This window comes from Sebastes fasciatus, chromosome 24, assembly GCF_043250625.1.
Source record: "Sebastes fasciatus isolate fSebFas1 chromosome 24, fSebFas1.pri, whole genome shotgun sequence".
NCBI classification, from domain to species: domain Eukaryota; kingdom Metazoa; phylum Chordata; class Actinopteri; order Perciformes; family Sebastidae; genus Sebastes; species Sebastes fasciatus.
Genome location: NC_133818.1, coordinates 7,759,366 through 7,781,969, shown reverse-complemented (window position 1 = coordinate 7,781,969; position 22,604 = coordinate 7,759,366). Strand labels below are relative to the sequence as shown.

Here is a 22,604-nt window from a genome sequence, read left to right as displayed (position 1 = left end):
CATGAAATTTGACCTTCTGCATTTAACCCATCCTTAGGATGCTGTAAAGCGCCCAGGGGAGCAACATGGGGATCAGTGTCTCACCCAAGGACACTTCGACATGCAGACCTTGCGGTCAAAGGAAGACCACTCTACCCACTGAGCTACAGCTGCTTCAAGGTAACGGCATACTCGATCTAAAAGTTGCTGTCTTTTAGGAGTTCTTGCATAAGATATGGAGGATCATGGAAGCAAAATAGTTCTGCCGTCACCTTTTGCACCTTTTGGGTGTCTTTGAGTGTCGGACAAACCAGAATTGCTTAACATTCGTATGCATAAACATGAGCTGAATGATGCTTTGACGTATCCGCCCTCTCTTTATTCTCACTTTCCTTATTTTTGCGGGTCCGGTTTCATGCTAATCACCTGCACCTGTTGAGAGGTGCTGCCCCTGCCACTCCCCATCCTTCTGCAGATGTCAACCACCCGCTGACTCTGTCCCAGGATAAATGTCGTGCAGAAGCATGACTTGGGGGGCAATGAGCCCTTTGTGCTTGCATAACTTAGCAGGATAAAGAAGTTTCAGCTTGTTTCCTTGTTAAAGAAAGTGTTCACATCAATGATTGAGGCTACCCCAGCTTTAAAGCCCGCCAGTTTTCGGTTCATCTTGTTCTACTTTTCTGCCATTCTTAATACAAATAAAAAGTTTTGTAGTTAAGGAATGCAGGAACATTACATTTAAGAGTCTAATCTGGTTGTTTCCATCATTAAAATCTGTTTACTCTCCACAAACCTCCAGTCTTTGGATTCTGTTCCAAATACAGATCCAGTTTTTGGATATTTTTTTATATCTCTCCTCGTAATAATGAGACAGACTGCTAATGCGGTCCAGATGATGCACTTTGTTGTCTGTTTTTTGGTGTCGGGATCATTGGGGAAATGATTCTCTCCATCTCCCGGATCACCAGAATGACCCATCTGTCATTTTGCCTGCTTCCCCCCGTCTTATGTAATTAGGGAGAAATTGCCAAGAAATCAGGATGTGCATGCTTCCTCAGCACATAATCAAAAGTCTTTTGAAATGTAATGAGGAGAAAACATGATCTGCAAAGCAAGGACAAAATATATTGTCAGTATTATGGTTAGGTGGTGTAAGGATACCAGGTTGATTACTGGTAGTGGATCTGCTGCACTATAAGAACATCACACTATGTTATTTAGCTGTTTGATCAGAAATCAAAGCTGGGATTTCTCTGTGAAGTACAGCCATGTGTTTATTGGTGGAATAAAGGCCTTTACACACCGGGGCGTGACAATTAAATTACATGAAAATGCGAAATACTCGCCTGCGAATACTAAGCGGAGCCGGCTCTAGCCCTTTGGTGCCTTCGGCGAAATTCAGATTTGGACATATGGCCTTAAGTCGGCACTGTGTCTTGAGTTTTTATTGTGAAAGCTGTGAAAGGAAGGAGTGGATCTGGCCTGCGCTGCCTTTCTCAAGGTTGAAAGGACTGATAAAAGTTTGCCGTCTTGGTACAGACTACGCAGCCTCCATGTTGTTGTTTTATAATATAAATAAATATTGGCGCAATGTTGCGTGCAACGTGATCGGTTGATGCCTTTTTTCGCCGTGTAATGTGAAAGTATTCTTGACAAAAACAACAGTTTGAAAAGATATTTTGATGTGTAAATTAATTGCAGGAGAAACCTAAGAAAATTGGAAAGAAGAGGAAAAAATATGACTTACTAGCATTTGTTCAGCTATTTGGTTGAAATTTCTTTTCATTGTTTTGTCACACGTATTGTTCCCAAGGTCAAGAATGAAGTTCCCTGCTCAAAATAAAAAAAACAAAAGAGAAAAACAAATAGAAAGCAGTAGCAGAGGATGAAGGAAATAAATGGGAAAGATAAGCAGAATAAGAAAAAGTACAAGATGAAAAAAGAGGATTGAAAGGAAAAGAAGAGGATGAGAAGAGTCAAAGAAAACAAGGAAAAACAAAAGGTGGGAAATAAGAATCGGGGGAATGCAAAAGATTTTATACAAAACAAAATGGTTATTAAAGTTAATCACAGTGAAATGAACTATAAAAACTACCATTAAGCCAACAAGGTGACATGTACAGTGTCAGTTTATAGGCGGTGTAGTCATTTGTCTGTTATAATAATGTCCATTGCAACCTTGTAAATTCAGCTAAATCATAAAATACATTGCCAATGCATGAAGAATGGTACAGACTGTGAGAAGCTGCCTCTATCTTCCATACAAATGGGTCTGTCGAGATATGATGGAGACACTAATAGATTCCCAGTTCCCCCTGAATGCACATGAATTATTGAATTCAAGTGTTTTTTGTTTTTTTTCAATCCGGCATATGATGAATATCAAATATCATCAACCGCCATAATGATGCATCATTCATCACACCGAGTCACCGTGTGTATTCTGTGAGATTATCAAAGTAAAACAAGCTGCTTTATTGTCTCTAGGATAAGATTTCACGCCGGCGAGGTTCGATAAATGTGTTTTTTTTTAACTAATAATAATAAGTAAACTGTTTTCTGCAGCCTCATCTCATCATTTTTTTTTGCCTGAGATGACATCCCACTGTTTACCATTTTTCTGCCCGTTATTTACAAGTCTGTGTTTGGACAATAAATTGTGCTTCTCTCGCAGCTCCCACTGACCTCCACACAAGATGAAAGAACCTTCAAGAATCTCCAGTTTGTGTCTGCGTGGGCACTCTGTCACACAGATATTTTTGTCATCATTACCGTTCGGCGGGATCACATCGGTCAGGAGCGGGGGAACCCACACTTTTCACTGATCTGTCCAGGGCGGCAGCACAAGTCTGTCTCAATCAACGCGTGGACATGGACGCTGTAAAGACCTGTCAGAGACAGATACAGGCAGTAATGCAATTAATGCACTCTGAGTTTACTTAGTTTATAAGCAGTTGTCTGCTCCGTTTAAACCCAAATACATATAAAATTATTTATTATTGTTGAATTATATGCTTCCCTGTTGCTGTGTACTGACTAAAAACAAATTGTACTGAAGGCTGCAATTGTGATAGAATATTTATGTATTGATTATTTTAGAAAGTAGTAAAGTCAGAATGCCTTAAGCGTTTAAAACAATATGAGGCATTAATATTTCAACATCTAACAGACAATGTTAGCCGCCAAGCAATCCTCAACTGCAGCGATTAAAAGCATGATGTGAAATGCAGAGACGGCGAGACTTATAGCAGAAGAGAAGCAACAATATATCAGCCTGATAATCCCACTGAATTGACATGACCCCATTTGGCACAGTTATTTTGCCCGAAGCAATTGGTATTGAGTGACACGTGCATCCTACAAAAACGTATATCCTCATACAACGGTTTGTATGATATCTTACAAAAAGTTAATTCTAATTTTTCGTGCATTCTTCTACAAAAGTCCACCAACAAGAGCGATCGGTCCCTGCAGTGCCGAACCTGTTTAGGGCAACAAAACCACTTGGTTAGGTTTAGGAAAAGATTGTGGTTTGGGTTCAAATAAGTATGTTTGTTATGTAAAATAACTACATTTGTTATTATATTTGGTACTACGTTTGTTACGTAAAATAACTGTTTGTTATGTAAAATAACTGTTTGGTACTGTATTTGTTATGTAAAATAACTACGTTTGTAACATTTGTTACGTAAAATAACTACATTTATTACTACATTTGTTAATTAAAATAACTGTTTGTAACAACATTTGTTACGTAAAATAATTACATTTATTACTACATTTGTTACGTAAAATAACTACGTTTGTAACATTTGTTACATAAAATAACTACGTTTGTAACAACATTTGTTGCGTAAAATAACCAAATTTGTTACAACGTTTGTTACGGAAAATAACTACGTTTGTTATTATGTTTGTTACGCAAAAAATAACGTTTGTTTCTTAGCAGCAGCCCCGCACGTCCTGGCTCACGATCACGTGGGTTATATAGAAATTACATTGCATTACTTTTCGTAGGTATAAACAGTAAATGAGAACAGCCTGCCCTACAGATGTAGTTTTCAGTCAACACTGAAGCTACATTGCAGTTGCTAGGGATCACTAAGCTAATATCTTACACAATGATAGACACTGTTACAGCTGGTTGAAAACGTTTTTATGACAAATTCTCCGTCGCCATTTTGGCTCTGGCACAAGAAGACAACCCCATTTTTATATGTCGCAAATGCTTAGAAAATCTGCGATGCAGGCAGTGATTCAGAGACTAAATACATGCTGCATACCTCTAATAAATCAGTATAACGTGTAGAACAAATGACATTGGCATCAAAACAGTGCAGTACACAGACAGGAACACAGCGCTGTGAAGTAGACAATGATTAATGGAAAGATTTATTGAAACCTTTTGCCTACACAAGGACTTGCACCCTGGGCTCCTGCCCTACAAAGTGAGCTAAAGCTCCAGAGAAATAGAAGGCCCGACAGACCAGCAATGCAATCCATGTGACCCTTTTTGGGGTTAAATATATATAAAAAGCAAGATCAGAGGCACGGAGTGGCAGAGTTTCAACATCTTGGAGCTGCACTCCACCCAGACAGAACCTTATAATTTGCTGTTAAGATGTATGTGTAATGATAGAGGCTCTAAGGCTGACTGACTAAAGGAGCTTTTCTTCCACAAGACAATGACATCCCCCTCACACGGTGCAGCCTACGAAGCCATTACCCCGGGTTTTCTGTATAATGAAAGTGCCAAGTGCAAGGGCATGAAAAACTTTTATGTTTCAGTCAAGTATCATTGAATTTAGAGGTTTTCCAGGTCAGAAGGCTCTATTTTGTACATATATCACAGTTATGGTGGCTTTGTGCCGTCTTATCTAACAACTCCGGAGACGGTATTAATATAGACTGGATTTGACCTACGTGTTACATCTCTGGCATGAAACCAACTAGTCAAACAGGGTATGTGGGAGGATCATTGCAGTCTTGTATGGAACCTTTGACACATTTAAATGTGCTTCGTATACATTAAATGAATGCAATATAAATATAGTCGGACTTGGACGTTCTCTTCAGATAAAGTGTTCAAGATTTGTGACGAACATCGATGGGTAGGAACAAGTCAACATTCAACTGTGGCTGACACCAAGGACAAGTCTGAATTGCCTCCTTCAGAATCAATATTTCACGAGGCGAATGCGTCATCAAAGGCTTCCGAGACAAAGGGTCCTTCAGCGGGAGACACTTCTTTTGGGTGGATTTTGATGACACAGCTGAAGTGTTTGTTGCAGTCCTTTGTGTCCCAAAATCTGCGTTGGAGCTTGTCATTATGAGACCTGCTAGTCTTAAGCAAGTTTATTTAAATAGCACCTTTTTTAAGATCACAAAGTGCTTCGCATGAATAATGAGACAAAGGCAAGCCTTAACAAGTGAGCTGCTTTTTGAAGGTGTCCACAGGTCTGTTTGGGGCATGTTTTAAAGTTACTGTGAGGAACTTTTAACTGTTTATGAAACAGTCTCGGTTTAATACTGATGCCTCTATATGACCTACATAAGCAAACGAGAAATAAGAAGATTCTATATAGTTATTCTGAATGCTCGTCATTGGTTCCAACGGGTCGTATTTCGTGCATAATCAGACAATAATCCGACACCACGCTGTTGGAGGCCCAGGCCGCATTGCTAAACACCCTGGAGAGAAGGGAGGCACAAGAGAACCAGAACCAGGACTGTGCAGGGCTAGACTGTGAGACCCTGCTGCAGTAAAATTAGAAGTTTTCTAAAGGGAGTCTGGTGCTCAGAGATACTACCGCTTTTGTCTGCAGGGAAATCAACAGAAAAATAAAGTTCCTCCTGGTAGCTTTAAGATGTTTTAAATAACAGAGGAGTGTCTAGATGGGAACCTGCAAACTGCAAAATCTGATATGAGTTCTGCAAAAACTCTTGCGAGACTCGCAGCTCAACAACCTATCCTAACCTTAACCATTTGAGGTCAATGTCTAACCTTAAGTATTAGAGGTTAATGTCTAACCTTAACTATTTAAGGTCAATGCCTAACTTTAACTATTAGAGATCAATGCCTAACTTTAACTATTAGAGATCGATGCCTAACTTTAACTATTAGAGATCAATGCCTAACCTTAACTATTCGAGATCAATGCCTAACTTTAACTATTAGAGGTCAATGCCTAACCTTAACTATTCGAGATCAATGCCTAACTTTAACTATTAGAGATCAATGCCTAACTTTAACTATTAGAGATCAATGCCTAACCTTAGCTATTCGAGATCAAAGCCTAACTTGAACTATTAGAGATCAATGCCTAACCTTAACTATTAGAGATCAATGCCTAACTTTAACTATTCGAGATCAAAGCCTAACTTGAACTATTAGAGATCAATGCCTAACCTTAACTATTAGAGATCAATGCCTAACTTTAACTATACAAGATCAATGTCTAACCTTAACTATTAGAGATCAATGCCTAACCTTTCCCAGTTTGTGAGCTCCCTTCGAGCTACTACCAAATAACAGCTTGTTTGAAATTAACATATCAAAGAAGTGTCCACTATAGAGAGCACACAAGGACCAATAGAGCCAATGATATTTTTAAAACAGATGTAGGTAAAATGTCAAGGAGCATTTTCACACTTAAAGAGTCCTCCAAAGTCTTCACAAGCCAAGCCCTCCAAAGTAGCAGCTCCTGAAATGGGACATATAACTAAAGTAGACCAAGTATAAGACGTCTGAAAAGCAGCCTAGAGACCAGAATCAAACAGTGCAGCCCGGGTTATAATTATACAACAGAAGATTGGGGGCATCAGTTACTCATTGAGGCAAAATAACTCATGCGGACTAAAAAAAGAGATGACAGAGGTGGCCGGTTCAGTTTCCCCAAACAGCCTGGAAAATCTGGACAGGGAAGTTAATGAGAAACGCGCTCAATTCCCATTGAAATGTCCTTGAGCGAGACAATTAATCCCCCACCAGCTCTAGAGGAATTCCTCTGAGGCTAATAGTTGAAGACCGCGGTCGTGCCGGGCAGCTCCCAGGTGTGAATGTGTGTAAGTGTATAAAAGTGAAGCGGGGCCATTCTCAAAAAAAATAAAAAAATAACAGCGTGCATGCTCAGTGAACCTTCCCGGGATAAGTGAAGGTTAGAAAAGTCTATTTAAGGTTTTTGACGAGGCAGCGAGCGGAACCAAAAGTTGGCGAGGGTACCGCAGGTCACAGTCAGCCAACAGAAAAGTCCACACAGCCACAAAAGGTGTCATTTCAAACGAACATCAAGGTATACTCGATTGTTTTAGGGATGAGAATTTGGATGGATGGCACTTTAAAGTTACTTACTTCTTGCCTTTGTGGTGTTACATTCAGCTTTTTACAAGGTCAATTACATCCAGGCAGCGCACCGCATCCGTTCATTCAAAGAGAAGAGGGTTCAGAATGACACAAGTTGTGATTTGGAGTGACACAGGAGTGGATTAGAAAAGCCAGAGGGCAAATAGATGACACACGCGACGTGAAACATACGTGTCAACAGCAATCTGCTTCAACTTACTATTTTATACCCAATAAAGAGTGTTTGTTTGGAAACTCGGAGTGAATCATGGAGGTGGGAAGGCCTGTGGAAGTGCCAAACGCTTTAAAATGTTAGTGTTTGGAAACTAATTAGAGTGCAGAACCAACAGAAATATTAAAAGGTAATATATCACTGTGGATGACTGCAGATGGGGAGTTTTGTTCCACACAGAGGTATTGATCAGAAACCCCATCAGCACCCATATCGCATTTTGTGCAATTAAAATCATATTTATCATCCTTTTAATGGAAAATGGGCCTTAATGAAAAATGTTTAATTCCCCCATCAATTTAGAATTAATCGTCAAGCAAATAGGTGCCAAATATCATCGCCATCAGAGGGGTGGCGATGCTTATATTACCATTTTTTATTTAATTTTTTGGAGTGACATGTCCAAGCTTCTTATTGACTTGCATGTCAGTGCAGTGCCAGTGGGCGGGTGCCGGCCTAATTAGTCCACAGTATAAATAGAATTAGCAGAGAAAGAAAGAAAGAGAGTGAGTGAGGTTCAGCCGAAAAAACACCCAATTCATGACTCAAAATGTGCTTTTTGTATACTTTGAGGTTTTTCTGTAGGCGGGAGGGAGGTTGGGGTGGTCCCGTGTGAAACTAAATGTCAACGTCCACAGCTTAACCAAGTACTTTTGTGGCCTTATTTTAGGACTGTCAATCAATTAAAATATGTAATTGCAATGATTGTTCATAGTTAACCGTGATTAATGGCAAATAATCGCACATTTTTTTATCTGTTCAAAGTGTACCTTAAAGGGAGATTTGTCAAGTATTTAATACTCGTATCAACATATGCTGCTTTATGCAAATGTATGTATATATTTATTATTGGAAATCAATTAACTACACAAAACAATGACAAATATTGTCCAGAAACCCTCACAGGTACTGCATTTAGCATAAAACAATATACTCCAATCACAACATGGCAAACTCTGACTGCATGTGATTATCATAAAGTGGGCATGTCTGTAAAGGGGAGACTCGTGGGTACCCACAGAACCCATTTTCATTCACATATCTGGAGGTCAGAGGTCAAGGGACCCCTTTGAAAATGACCATGCCATTTTTTCCTCCCTAAAATTTAGCGTACGTTTGGAGCGTTATTAAGCCTCCTTCCCGACAAGCTAGTATGACATGGTACTAATGGTACATGGTACTTAGGTTTTCTAGTTTCATATGATGCCAGTATCTTCAATAATTGCATTAATGAGTTAAAGAAATTAGTGGTGTTAAAACAAATTTGCCTTAACGCGTTATCGCCTTAACTTTGACAGCGTGTGTTTATTTTGTTTCAATGCAGTTTAGTTGTATGTGAACGTAATTTTATAGGAGACGGGGTTTAAATAAATGTAGTATTCAGAGTTGTGAACGTAAATCACTGGAGATTTAGCCCATTTTGGATAAAACAAATGAATATTTACTTACTGCTGCCAAAAGTAGTTTGACTTCACATGACAAACCTTTACCTGTAATGCATCTACTTCTCTCACATTTTACCTTCATTAAGACTAAGTTCCTGGCTGCTCAGTAATTGCAAAACCCTCCACCACAGGGGACTGAAACTAACTCAAGAAAACCTGGTTTGTGTTGCCCCCTGGGCCACCGTGGGAAAACTTTCCAATCTCGACTGCGAGCGAAACCATAAATTTTAGCCTCTCTCAAAATAAGAATTGATGTATCGCTGATAGCTGCTGTCCGCCACGCAGTGGTAGACGCGTGCTAGATAGCCGACCGACGTCTCCGTAATGTGCCCGCTCCCTCTAATGTGCAGTAATGATTTTGTCGACTCATGCAAACAAAACATCAGCAAGGACCATTGCCCCCAACCCCAGTACCCAACTAAATGCCAAGTTCTCTTCATCGCTCCTGTGTTTTCCTCCCTCTTCGTGTTATTGCAGTCACAGAATGAAAAATAATCAAAGCCTGGAAACCATTCAGGAATTTGCTGGCAGAGAAAAAAAAAAATGTATTTCCCCCTCCCTCTTTTTCAGTCTCTCTCTCTCTTGTTTTCCCCCAGCAGTAAGACTAAAATTATAAATCATCTCCCCGCAGACAAAATTTCATGCTCGATGGGTGAACAACTCCAGCATCTGGTGGGGTCCTGTGATGAGGTGCGTTCCAAGTTTCTCCCTCTCCCAGCTTCCCCTGGGCTGATCCCGAGCATCGGCAGCATCCTGCCAAACGTTACACACGTGCAGCTGAAACGATAAGACAAAAAAAAAAAAGATTGATATTTAGCAGGGCTGCTCGCACTCAACCTGTTCTGCAGGTCTGACGGCGGCGGCGCATGTGAAATCTCCGTGGTGGATTCATGTCACATCACAAGGTGTGTGCACACCTCAGGGAAATTCTCCTCGGTGAGTGCACATGGGAGCGCGGAGTGTGTCCAAACATATACCTCGTATCCCTTAACAACAAGCCTGGAGCCAATGGTCGGCCTGCGGGTCTGAAACGCATGATATCATTGCCACTGAGAGGGAGGAGATGATTTTTAAAACTTAATATCCAGGCAGCGAGGAAAAACATTTTGTCTCTAACATCACATTAATACGCCAAAATTACTGCTCAGAACCTCAGCAAATAGTCTTTGGTGGTATTTTTAACCTGCCTGATGGGACTTGTGATGTCAGGACGAATTTAGATTTTTTTTTTTTTTTCATAACCAAATGGATTTTCATCTTTTCACTCTGGTTCTGATTCAAAATGTTTGTTCAAGGACATCTAGGCACAACACCCAAAAAAGAAATCCTTTGTGCATACTGAGTATCTAATGAATATCCGTCTAATAAAGGCATGGAATGATTTTGAAAAATAAATTAGTGAATCAGCTCAGGCTGTTCTCATACACCGTTTGTGGCTGTACCTACGTAATGTAATGCACTGTAATTCATATATATCTCATGAAATCAATTCATATGTAATCCACGTAACGGTGAACCAGGAAGTATAAAGAGCGAATTTTAGCCAGGAGACCGCTTTTTGTATCCCGTTTGATACCAAACGTCAACGTTGATTTATTAGTCACTTAACTTCCGCACTTCAGTGACGCAGCTTCTGTAGTTATTTTAACCTAAACGAAGAATTATTTCTCACATAACTTCCGCGCTTACATAACTCCACTTTCGTAGTTATTTCGACCCAAACATTGACTTATTTGTCTCGTAACTTCTTTACTTAAGTTACGCCGCTTCTGGAGTTATTTTAACCCAACCACAGTATTTTTGTAAACCTAACCAAGTAGTTTTGTTGCCTAAACCTAACCAAGTTTTTTCCTGTGAAGTTTATTTTGAAAAGAATGTATGCATGTAACAAGCTGAAATTGACACATGTTGCTGGACATTCATAGGAAACGCACAAAAATGAGGAATAACTTTTTGTAAGATATCGTACAAACCGTTGTATTATGATACGTTTATCAGCTACATTTGTCACAGTTCGAATCTCAAGCTTTGGCACAAGGTTGTACTTTAAAAAAACAATCCATCCAAGTCAGTTTAGAAAAATCAAATGTGTAATTCATAAAGCCATGTTTGGTAGGATAATTCCTAATTTGCAATCCAACTTTTTGGGCGAATATTTAATCACAAAAAAGTGGCCCAAACCAGCTTTCATTAAGTGTTTTTTGGCAACTTATTCTCCTTTAGTTTTTGTGCAAAAGAAAAACAGAAAGAGAAAAAAATCAAATCACTTGCTGTCATAATACGACATCCAGTGGAGTGTTAAAATACCCGAATATGTGTCCTAAGAGGTATTTGGGGAGATAAAGTGTACAGCAGTGTCTGAGGCGTTCATGGTAACAATCATTTTGGAACTTATTTAACCAAAAGCAAATGATCCGCCATCACAAAGGTGACTTTGCCCACGCTGAGAGCAAAACTGCAATCCCGACCTCACCTGTTGGAGCCGTGGGTGTGATGGCAGACATCATTAAGCTCGGGGATCTTTCGTGCTATTTAGGGGAGCTTGTTAAAAAAAAGGACCATCACTCACTGGAGAAAGTGCTGCAATGCAGAATGAATAATTTGGCGGCGAATATAATTCCCAGACTGCAAGACCAACATTTTGGATAAATTAGCTGCCTAAGCTTCACTGCCTTTGTATGTTGGCGATGACGGAGCAGATGGCATATTTTACTGTTTTACCACCGGAGGAGTGTTGTTGATATCTAAATAATTCTTTCAGATGGAGGGCTATTTGTCCCTAAGTGGAAATGAAAAGCAGCCATTTACAAAAAAAAAGTCCAGACACTTTTAAAACTTTGTTAAACCCATATTGATGTGTGAGATTAATAGAAAAAAAAAACACTTTTGCTCCGTCCTTTGATTTCTGCACAGTCACCGTACCCAGATGTCCGCGGATGAAGAGAGCAAACGCTGACAACAATAAAGTAAACGAGTCCTCCGATGTAGCAGCAACTTTTGGCACGGACATATGCTTGCCTAACAGGGAAAACAGCTTTCCACAGAAGCCCGAGCATATGGCCGGCTCCTGTTCCGACAACAAGATGCCGTGTCACCTTGCTAGCCACCTGTAGCCAGCGACCAGCCGAGAGAGCGATAGAGAGAGAGAGAGGGGGGGATTTAAGGTGAAATACACAGGCCGACATACATATTTGCCTCTCCGATAGGCCGTATGCTTATCTTGTTGACCTTTGCGGCGTCCGACGACATGTCACACACTCTGTCACCGCGGCCAGGCAAGCGTGAAGAGGAACCGGTGGGGGTCAAGAGCACAAAAGCGTTTGAAAAACACGGTCGCAGCCTCTAAAATCCTGCGCCTTTTGCTCCCCTTTTCCCCCTTCTTTTCTGATTCCGCGCACGTCCCAACAAGCGACAGCGATTTGCATGATGTGATCGGCCTCTGCCTTCCTGCAGCTCTTTAGAAGTGTGTGTGTGTGTATGTTTGAGCGTGTTTGTAAGTGTCAGTGTGTGCGGGCCGACTGCCAGCCAGCTTAAGCTGCGAGGGGGGAGAAAAAGGGGGCTTTGAGCCTATAGATATCTCACAGAGCAATCAGGGAAATATGCTGAAATACGTGACAGGCGGAGTGCGTCACTCAGCATGCATCTTTAATTCCGTGTGAGCTTTGGGTTGTACCGTAGCATTGCTGAGTTAAGGTGAGGTGTTTGTCGGGATGAAACTAGGCCAGGTAGCACACACACTTTCACACTTGACTCATCAAGTGAGGAGACGGATCTAATCAGCACGAACGTTCAAGGACAGTTTTTTTTTTTGCAGATATAAAAAAATTTACATAAAGGAAATGCCCGCAAAAGTTATACCTCCTCAAGTGTCCGGAGGCGGCTATTTTTTTCTTAGCTGCTAAACTATAAAGAGCTGAAACACACTTCTATTTCTCTTCAGGGATGAAAAAATGTAATCAAGGCTGCGTGTTTTCTCCCCCTTTGTGTGTCAGAATCACAAAACCAGGCCAATTCCTCCTGTGATACATGGGGAATGCAGCATGTTAATAGCGCTACCACATGTACGCCATTACCAGTGAATGTGATGGAGATCAGAGCGCAGATAGGTAATGAGAGCGAACCGTTCAAAACATCAGTCGAGGATTCGCCGGCGTTAATTAAACGGATGAAAATACGCTGGGCAAAGCAGAAAACAACGCCATAGGTGATAATTTAAAGGTCCCGTACCGTGCTCATTTTTAGGTTCTTAATTTGGTACTTTTTAATTTTGTGTTTCTATTAGATCATGTTTACATGCTTTTATGTTAAAAAAAACTGTATTTTCCTCACACTGTCTGCCTGAATATGCCTGTATTTACCCTCGGAATTGCGTTGCTAGGCAACAGTTTGGGTCTATGTCTGCTGGTGCCGTCAAATGGGATCGTGTTCACCGTGTTCACGGGAAGAGTCCATATGAAAGCAACCCTCTTGTGATATTCTGAACCTTGTAAGTGGAAAGTTTCTTAAAGCTTCGAGTTAACGAGCTGTGACGTGTTTGTTGACATTAATTTTCGGTGCACAATAAGTTAATATATTGTAATTTTAGACGTATATTATTCTTCGTAATTTTATATTATGTCTGAGGAAAATTGATATTCAATATGTCAATATGCCTTTGCATTTTCTGCATCATGTTACCCTTTTGCTTGCTTGCTAAATTATTAGCCTCTGTGGCTTCTAGACGCCGACAGTAACGTTAATATTGCTGTTGCTTAGCAGCGGTGTTCTCACGACTTAACCACTTGATACGACTTCCCATGTTGTAAACATAAGCTCACAAGTATAAAAATATTATAAATATATATAGGCCTGGGACATATTTAGAATATTTACGTTTAAAACTGTGAAATGGCCTTTTGATTGTAGATTTGTGACATCACAAATGGAAAGAAGTCTTGACAGCTTGTTTCAAACGCACAGTTTCAGAATACGGGCCGTGTGTATCTCTCCATGGATTGAACGTTTCAATACTTTCATAGTATTTCTATGTTACTTAAACCTGCTTTATAATATAAAACACATTTAAGGGGTGATATCTGAACTCCCTTGCACTGGTGAATGAGCATCTACGTGCACTTTTTTGGAAGCCCCTCCCCCACAAGTGTATTGATGAGTATGCACATTATGAGCATTTTCTAAATTGAAAATTAGATGCCAATTTGCTTGCTCTCACTTGAGCCTGGGGCCTTTCCGGTTATAATTTATACACTGTAATTGTTTATCATTCTCCCCGTTTTGCTGTCTCTGAGTGTGTCTGCTTGTGTGTTCTCTGGGAGGGAAAAACCACAGAAGACAGTACGGCAGATAAGTGAATTCCTGAGCTACAACAAGTCGCACCTTGCAGCGTGAACGGGGGGCCGCACGTCTTTGTTGATTTGTCACATTTCGGCGGCGTAATGAGGGATTCCAGTCACAGGCAGCCGGCTCCTCGCTGCCGGAGAGAGCAGGATGCACTCTGACAGGGGAAAAAAGGGGGATAGAAGAAGAGAGAGAGGGAGGAATAAGTGGGTGACGATGAGACATTTTGGAATGAGGAGGGGAAATTTGTTTAGGGAGGGAGGATGGAGGGGAAAGGGAGCGCTGAGGGGGGGCCTCAAGGAGGGTGTTGTGAGGTCAAGGTTCCAGTCTGTGGTGTGAGTTGGCCGCCAGCACGTGGCCACAGCACGTTGCAGCTCTCCGCGAGGCAGAGCTAACACTCTGGAAAAGGAGACTCGGCAGGAAACAGAGATACAGGGAGGGCGGAGGGGGAGAGAAGACTGTAAAAGAGGAGCCCCCCCCCCAGCTCTCTTTCTGTCACATCCCCGACACAGAGAGCCAATAGCCGGGGTTCGTCCGCTGGCATCGCTGCCTCCCTCCTCTCAGAGTCAAAGCAGACAGAAGGACCACATGGCGCGAGGACATACGACGTTAGCAAGTAATTAAGAAGATATCACATACATAGTGTTCATTCCGCTAATTGATTCACTGACTTAATTGACTCCCAATGAATATATAATGACAGCAGCTGTCATATTTTCAGTTTAAATGAACTCTCGGAGCAGCTTTATCTGGAAGTCGTTATTAAAATACTTCATTACATCACACGCTGGAGTATTGTGACAGCAATGTAAAGCTAATCACGTTTGGTAATGCCCGTGTTCGCCGTGGCTGTTGCACCGAGATAGACGGTGAATAATCCATCGCTCCTGTTCTTGCTTTTTGGCTATTATTCAGTTTTGTGTCAGGGCCAAATGCCTATGGCTGTTTGGCTTTTTCACTTACTTTTCTATACTGTGATTGTCCCTTCAATCCTTAATACTGACCACTGTGTTTATTTGTTCAGGTTGATGCTCATACACCGTTCATAGCTATACCTACGAAAATCAATGCACTGTAAGTCGGTAAACATTGATTTATTTGTCACTTAACTTACATACTTAAGTTACGCAATTTATGGTGTTATTTTTACCCAAACCACGACCTTTTCCAAAACTTAACTTAGTAGTTTTTGTAACGTAACTTCTGTACTTAAGTTACGTCTTTTTATGACTTATTTTAACCAAAACCACGATCTTTCCTAAACCTAAGTGTTTTTATTGTAATGTAACGTACGTACTTAATTTATGTCGCTTCCTGTATTATTTTAACACAAAACCATGATATTTTCCTAAACCTAACTAAGTAGTTTTTGTTACGTAACTTACATACTTAATTTACGCCACTTCCAGAGTTATTTTTAATCAAACCACAATCTTTTCCTAAACCTTACTAGGTAGTTTATGTAACGTAACTAACGTACTTAAGTTACGTCACTTCCCATGTCATTTTAACCCAAACCACGATCTTTTCGTAAACATAACTAAGTAGTTTCCTGTTAAGACAGAAGTTTATTTTGAAAAGACTGTATGCATGTAACGAGCACAAATTGACACATGCTTCACGTGTTGCTGGACATTCGTAGGAAAATGCACTCCAAATGAGGACTAACTTTTTTACAAGATATCATACGAATCGTATGAGGATACGTTGTGATGGTTTCACTCATAGACGTGATAGACAAGGCCCCTTCAAGCACATTAGCTACGATCAAGACAAAAAACAGCCCACAATTATCAGCCTTTTGAAGAATCATTTAAGGACTTGAATCTCTAGACTCCCGGAGTCAGCGTGGCAAACCTCAACGACCCTTCAGAGGCGATTTTGAGCCTACTAAACCCACCCCCAAAAATGGACCAAAGGTTGTGTCAAGTGGGATTATTGGCTCAAAAAAGGGAAAAGAGAGCAAAAATGTGGATGTCATTTCAAAAGTAGGTTGAGCAAGTCAAAAATAGCTTCAAAGGCCTCCGACTTGAGAACAAAATCCCAAGAGTGCGTCTTCTGAGGTAAGAAAAAGAACTCAATGAAGGCTTTTGCACGTTAAACATACCTGATGCTAACTCGGGCAGCATTTCTATTCACCGGTTTACAGTAAATAACAACAGTGACTGTGTATTTATTGGTAATCAAAGATGGTATGTGGTGCACTTTGACACTCAAGTCTGTAGAATACATACTAGTTCAGTTAAACTACATTTTTCCCCTTTACTTTTTCACTCAAATAATAGCATATTGCATTGAATTCTACCACCGTGGCAAAGTTGAAAAGAAAATAATTAACCTTGGTCATAAAATATATATAAAAGATTCAATAGCAATAACTAGTGAATGATTCATGCCTCTATTATATGAAAGACCTTCACTGTTAGACTCCCTCTTTCTTGGACTTTCTTTAAAAGTATGAAAGCACTTCCAGACAGTAAAAAGCGTGTTTAACTAAGAAGCAGTATTGTGTAATTTAATGGACATGGAGTTCACCGTGTGCAGCATCCTCTTTCTTTCTCAGTATTTCTTTATTCTACTGAGTGCCGTCTGCAAGTGAGGACAGCAGTGCGTCAATGGCTTAGAGAGTCGTTGGCCGCCAGCTGCCCTCCATCTAAGATGCTAACACCAGAGCAAGGAAAAGGGCACATGTGGAGGCACTGCCATCCCTGCCCAGCCGCTCAACCACCTGTTTGACACTCTGCCCTCTGGATAAGGGTTCCAGTGCAGCCGTGTCTGTGACGCTTCCCTGAGCAGCGAACTGTGATCTCCCTACAACACTGAATAGTGTTAGAAAAGATATAGAAGGAATGGATGCGTACTTTCACAAAAGGTGTTGCAGTTGTGCATCCATGCTTATTCCAGCTTCAAAATTGAAGGTCGTAACAAATAACACCTGGTATTTATGCATGTTATCTGGAAAACTAATTTACAAAGGAGACCATTAAAATCTAACCAACATTTTTTTTTTTGCATGTCAGAATATTTGTAAATATATTTGTGATTTTAAATGTAAAAAAGAAATATATATATATATTTTAAATAATGAAAGTTGTATTATATTACTCCAATACATAAATATTCTAAACATATTGTTAAGCATATATGGGATATTAAATCAAAATTATTTAAAGTTAAAATACTTTGTTTAAATTAAAGGTAACACTTCATTTTACAGTTCTGTAAATTTCATGGTAATTGGTGATAGTTAAATGGTAATAATTAGCAAGTAACCTATTTGAAATTTCTTTGGAATTACTGCCAAATTACCCCAATATTTACCTCATAATTAATCAAAAATTACTTTATTATAAACATTATTTACTCGTTATATTCCGCTATTTCCCAATAGCTGATCATTTATTTAATACATTTCCAGGAAAAGAATACAAAGTTAATTGATATGCTTTTATTTCCATGTCTGCAGATAAATAGATGATAATTAAGGGCCCTATTTTAACCATTATATGCTATTTTATCATATAAATATTAAATAATGTTTATAATAAAGTCATTTTCGATAAACTGTGAGGTAAACATTTGGGTCATTTGGCAGTAATTCCAAAGAAATTTAAAATAGGTTACTTGCTAATAATCAGGTATCAGATTCTGCACACTGTGCCTTTAAACACAAGGGATTCACAGAAAATGAATGCATGCATGTAATACTACAAATCTCCTTGATATCAATCTCACTGTTTACTGTTCACTCTCTTCACTCTGAAGTAACTGCTAATGCTAACGCAACATCCTGCTGCGGCTGCTTCACATTAAGAGCGTTTAACTGGAAAAACGGGGGCTTTTATTGTAAAGCATCTATCTCTGACAAAGTAGCTCCTCGACGAGTGTGTTTTGCTGTCGAAATTAAACCGCGCTCGCTGTTGCCACGGTAACCGCGGGTGTCGCCAAGTCATTACAACTTCGACTCATGTCCCTCCCTGCAGCCACATTCCCACCTCTCCAATCCCATTCATGCTTTACCTGTCCACCAGATGCCCTCAGCCTTTCTCCACCTCCCTCAACCACCTGCTTCCACTTCCCCTTTTCAGCCCTGCAGTGTCTAAAGGGGCCCATTTGCACTCGTTCCCTACCATTATCGTCAAAGTTGCAATGTTGTTTCGTGCCTTTTGCTTTGGAGCCACCTGTATCTGAATCCTGGAAACTGTAACCCTAGAACCTGGTCACGTTTCTTGCTGCCTTGCATCTCTGTAACATTCCTGTTTTTCTCATTCTAGACAGAACATCACGACATCACCTTGCCGGCACGACGCAGTGACTGTCGGCATCATCTAACTAAGGTCAGCAAAACACTTTAACACGACTCAAAACACTCAAGGTCCAATTTACAAAACTGTTTGTCATCGTCTGCAGTTAAGCCTACATGCAGGGCTTCTGTCTCCTTTGTGCACATGCATTTAAATAAGGATCATGAATAGTCCGTGCATTCTCCTGGAATTACTCAAGTTTATGTCATTTTGCGTGGAAAAATTCCATGCACGATGCATATCATGTTTAGGGATATGCATTGGCAGGGAAGAAAAATGTCCATGGACACTGCCTAAAAGAAAACAGAATGGTCACAACTCAGTGCAATCTTATAGAGTTTTTGTTTCATTATTAATGCTTGCAGTGCTGTTTTATGGGCTAATATCCCCTATGATAGTGTATAGAAGTCTTCATTGAGTGACACATACAATTTGTGGGTGTGCGTGGTGAGTTTTGGGATGTGGAAACGTGATAATGCTGTAAAAACATGACAAATTTATGAGGGAGCCATAAAGATTTTGCTGAGTAAATAGACAAATGAATAAAACAAAGCTACTCCTTTTCATCAGACATTTACAGTGTGCATTTGGCTCCGTTTAGCCCGCGATGCAAAGAAGTCAGCAGTCATTCAGTCAATATGTAGAATATACATAAATCTCAGGATTTTAAATTCATTTTGGGTGCAAAAAATTATGATTTTTAGCTGACAAGAAATGAAGAAGTCAGACTCAGAACCTGATAACCTTCCAGTATATCTGTACAGTAGCTCCTCACTGGCTGTTCTTCCTTGAAATAGATCCTTGCTTACCCGCGAGTACATAACGTGTTCCTTAACAAAAGGCCTCAGCTTCTTAATGGTTTCTGGTATAAAGTCACTCCTGCTTAATGAATGTTAATGTGAATCGAGGGCCCTGTAGACGCTGGGCGTGCAGACAATCCCTCGGTTCTCACCTTCAGGAAGTGATGACAGCCTGTTATGGCACTGGGTTGCCTCCTGACAGCACTGCCTCTTGATTACAAACACTTAAAAAAACAAGAGAGGATGTGTCATTTCCTTTCTTTCTTTGCTTTTTTAAGGTAAATTTGACACTTTTGTCTAACTTCATAACGAAGACTCAGTGGAGACAATAGCGTGACTAGTGTTATTAGACACAAACGGGCCACTTAAAAGCATGCTTGCTTTTTGAAAGATCAAAACCTCTGATTAACTATTTTCGACTACGGCTATGATTTTGGACCCGGAAACAGTAATCGCATGCGGTAATTAACATTCAAAGCTCCTCAGATCATATCATTAAGCTATTTCTGTAACAAGGGTCACTCCGATTGTATTATGTGTGGATGAAAAAGAAGCAGAGCCGTCTTATTCGGCGGCAACAAGGTGTAATCATTGCCTTTGTGAGCATGATCAATCAAACGCTTTGTATTATGTTTTTTTTTTTATTCTAATAATCCACGATGCAACATGTGAAAATATGTACAATTTCTTTCCAGCTCTCATTGTCATCCACCATGATAATTATGAGTGTTGTATAATTACAGTAATCATCACAGTTTGTCAGTTTCTTCTCAAACTCAGTTTACATACACCCATGCAAAAACTGATTATCTATTGTAATCTGCAGCACGCCACTTAAAAAAAATACATATTTTATAAAGTACTGTATAGACAAAATCTACACGCAACAAAATGCTATTTTAGTAGTATATACTGGGAGCCTGCTGTATTGGAGGATTTGGGAAAAAAAGAAAGAACACATAGGCAGATCATCTATACCAACAACATATCAAAAGTAAATGACTCAATAAATATATACATGACTAAATAAATAAATAAATGTCATAAAAAATTAGCAAAAATAATATTAAAATGTAACTTAGCTGCTAATTAATTGACAAAATGTGACATAAAAAATAATATAAATGCAAAAATAAACTAATACATTTGGAAATTAATAAAAATAAACATATAAATAAATAAAAAGGAAAATTAAACCGAAGAGTGAATAAAACCTGCAGGATCAAAAATAAGTGAAGAAATAAATAAACGACTCGATGATTAAATAAATAAATTAAATGTAGCAAAAATAATAAAAAATAACTTATACCATCTGACATAAAAATAAAAAAGCAATAATAAACAAATAAATTTAGAAATTAATAAAATAAACATATGAATAAATAAAAGGGAAAATTAAACAGAAGAGTGAATAAATAAGGGAATTAATACAAAGATAAATAAATCAAGAAGCAAATTAAAACAGAAGTATCAATTTATGTCACATTTTATCAATTAATTAATAGCTACATTTATTTTTTAATATTTTTTCTACATTTAATGACATTTATTTATTTATTTATCGAGTCATTTGTTTATTTATTCAATTTTGTTCTGTCCTCCTTAACAATCATAATGTTTTCTTCAATATCAAAGCTATCTCTTGACAGTTATATGTACTTCCTTGGGTACATTGCGAAGAGGAACTCCTAATAGCTAATTCAACATAGTTTTTATGGTGCCACCTTTCCAAACAGGGGTCTCAAATTAGCCTGTTGGGGGCCCACAGTGTCAGAATTTGAAAACCGATCATCTGTAGAACGCTTCTGCAAGGCTCAGATTGGTAGCAAGAGACTAATTTTCCATCACTGATCAAAACTGACTCCTGAATTTAATTTCCGTAAGTAGTGCAAATCCATTTCCGCGTCTTATTAGGTGGGTGGAATGCACTTCTCTTCTCAGGATCTAGAATTTTTTTTTAAAAAGCATATCACAACCGGCCTTATTATCATTTCACCCTTGCTAAAAGTTACCCTTGTGTATTATTGTATCATTTTTTAGCAGATATTTCCTTGCTCATATCTTCCATTTAACAATATCCCTGGGGAAACCTGCGTTGCATGATGTATTAAAGGTCTCTTCAGTTCTGTCTTTATGAAGGCATGGGAAAGTCTTTTACCAAAATCCTTCATCAAAACTACATTTTATAACCTCCAAAACTTATGGAGGGATTAAATGTCCTCATTTCTTTTCTACTCTCGCAGTCATTGAAAGTCGATCTGGATAAAAGTGTCAGCCAAACGCCTAAATGTAATATTAATGTGTTCTTTTTATAAAAAATCTACAGAGGAACACTGCGAATCTAGTCCATCATCATAATTATTTAAGCAGTATTCCTTTATTGGTAAATGAAGTTGGTTATGACAGCCAAGTAAATGATGATTGGAGTTTAATCATTGTCATCAATCAAGCGAGTCAATCATTTAATTCAGCTTTAACTCGGCCCTGTATATGAGGATTAATGCAGGAGGACGGACGAGGACATTGGGATTCAGCGCATGGGTCTCGCAGAGCCCGCTGGAAGTCAGGGCATGGTTCAGCAGGCAAACACATATGTCATGTCACGAGTCTATTTGCTGTGCAGTGGTGGAAAGGCCATAAAAATAACCTTTAAAAGAATTTTAGAGCCATCATTCTCAAAGTCGAAAAACAGAGATTCTTGGTTCCACTAGTTTCATTAAAAAGAGGATTCGATGTCATTCACAGGGAGGATTTCACAGGATGTCCTTTCATCTTCCCTCAAGTTACAATTTGCATCAGCCTCACTGCAAGTAAACACATTACGCTTCAGTTAAAACAAACTCTTATTGACACCATGTAAGTCATATGTGAGTAAAGGTCTCAGAGTGCTTCAAACCAACTTAGGCATGACGCTTATATACAACTAATATACAACTGCAGATACATATTGCTGCATATTATGTTTTTAATCAACATAATGAAAAAACATTGTTAATACACGTAAAAAATGGCATTGTACGTTTCTGCAAACCACGGGATACGTTAAATGACGATCTTTCTGAACCCCAATTTTTTTAAAGTTTATACGTTTCATTACATCCTTGATCACTCTTGCAGACACACCCCGTAGTTAACGTTGTGAAATGATTGGTTAGGTTTAGGCAA

At 39.3% G+C, this 22,604-nt stretch overlaps 2 long non-coding RNA genes across 2 annotated transcripts in view; one reads left to right on the top strand and one right to left on the bottom strand.

Moving 5' to 3' along the window:
* LOC141763044 (uncharacterized) overlaps positions 1 to 18,674 on the top strand; it is a 59,595-nt gene extending 40,921 nt beyond the window's left edge. Inside the window, exons 2-3 of the long non-coding RNA XR_012592976.1 lie at positions 38 to 159; positions 18,610 to 18,674. This is a non-coding gene — a long non-coding RNA (uncharacterized LOC141763044). The remainder of the gene's footprint in view (positions 1 to 37; positions 160 to 18,609) is intronic.
* The window catches only part of LOC141763043 (uncharacterized), a 346,783-nt gene that overhangs the window by 227,422 nt on the left and 96,757 nt on the right, over positions 1 to 22,604 (bottom strand). The gene's annotated exons all lie outside the window — the stretch shown is intronic.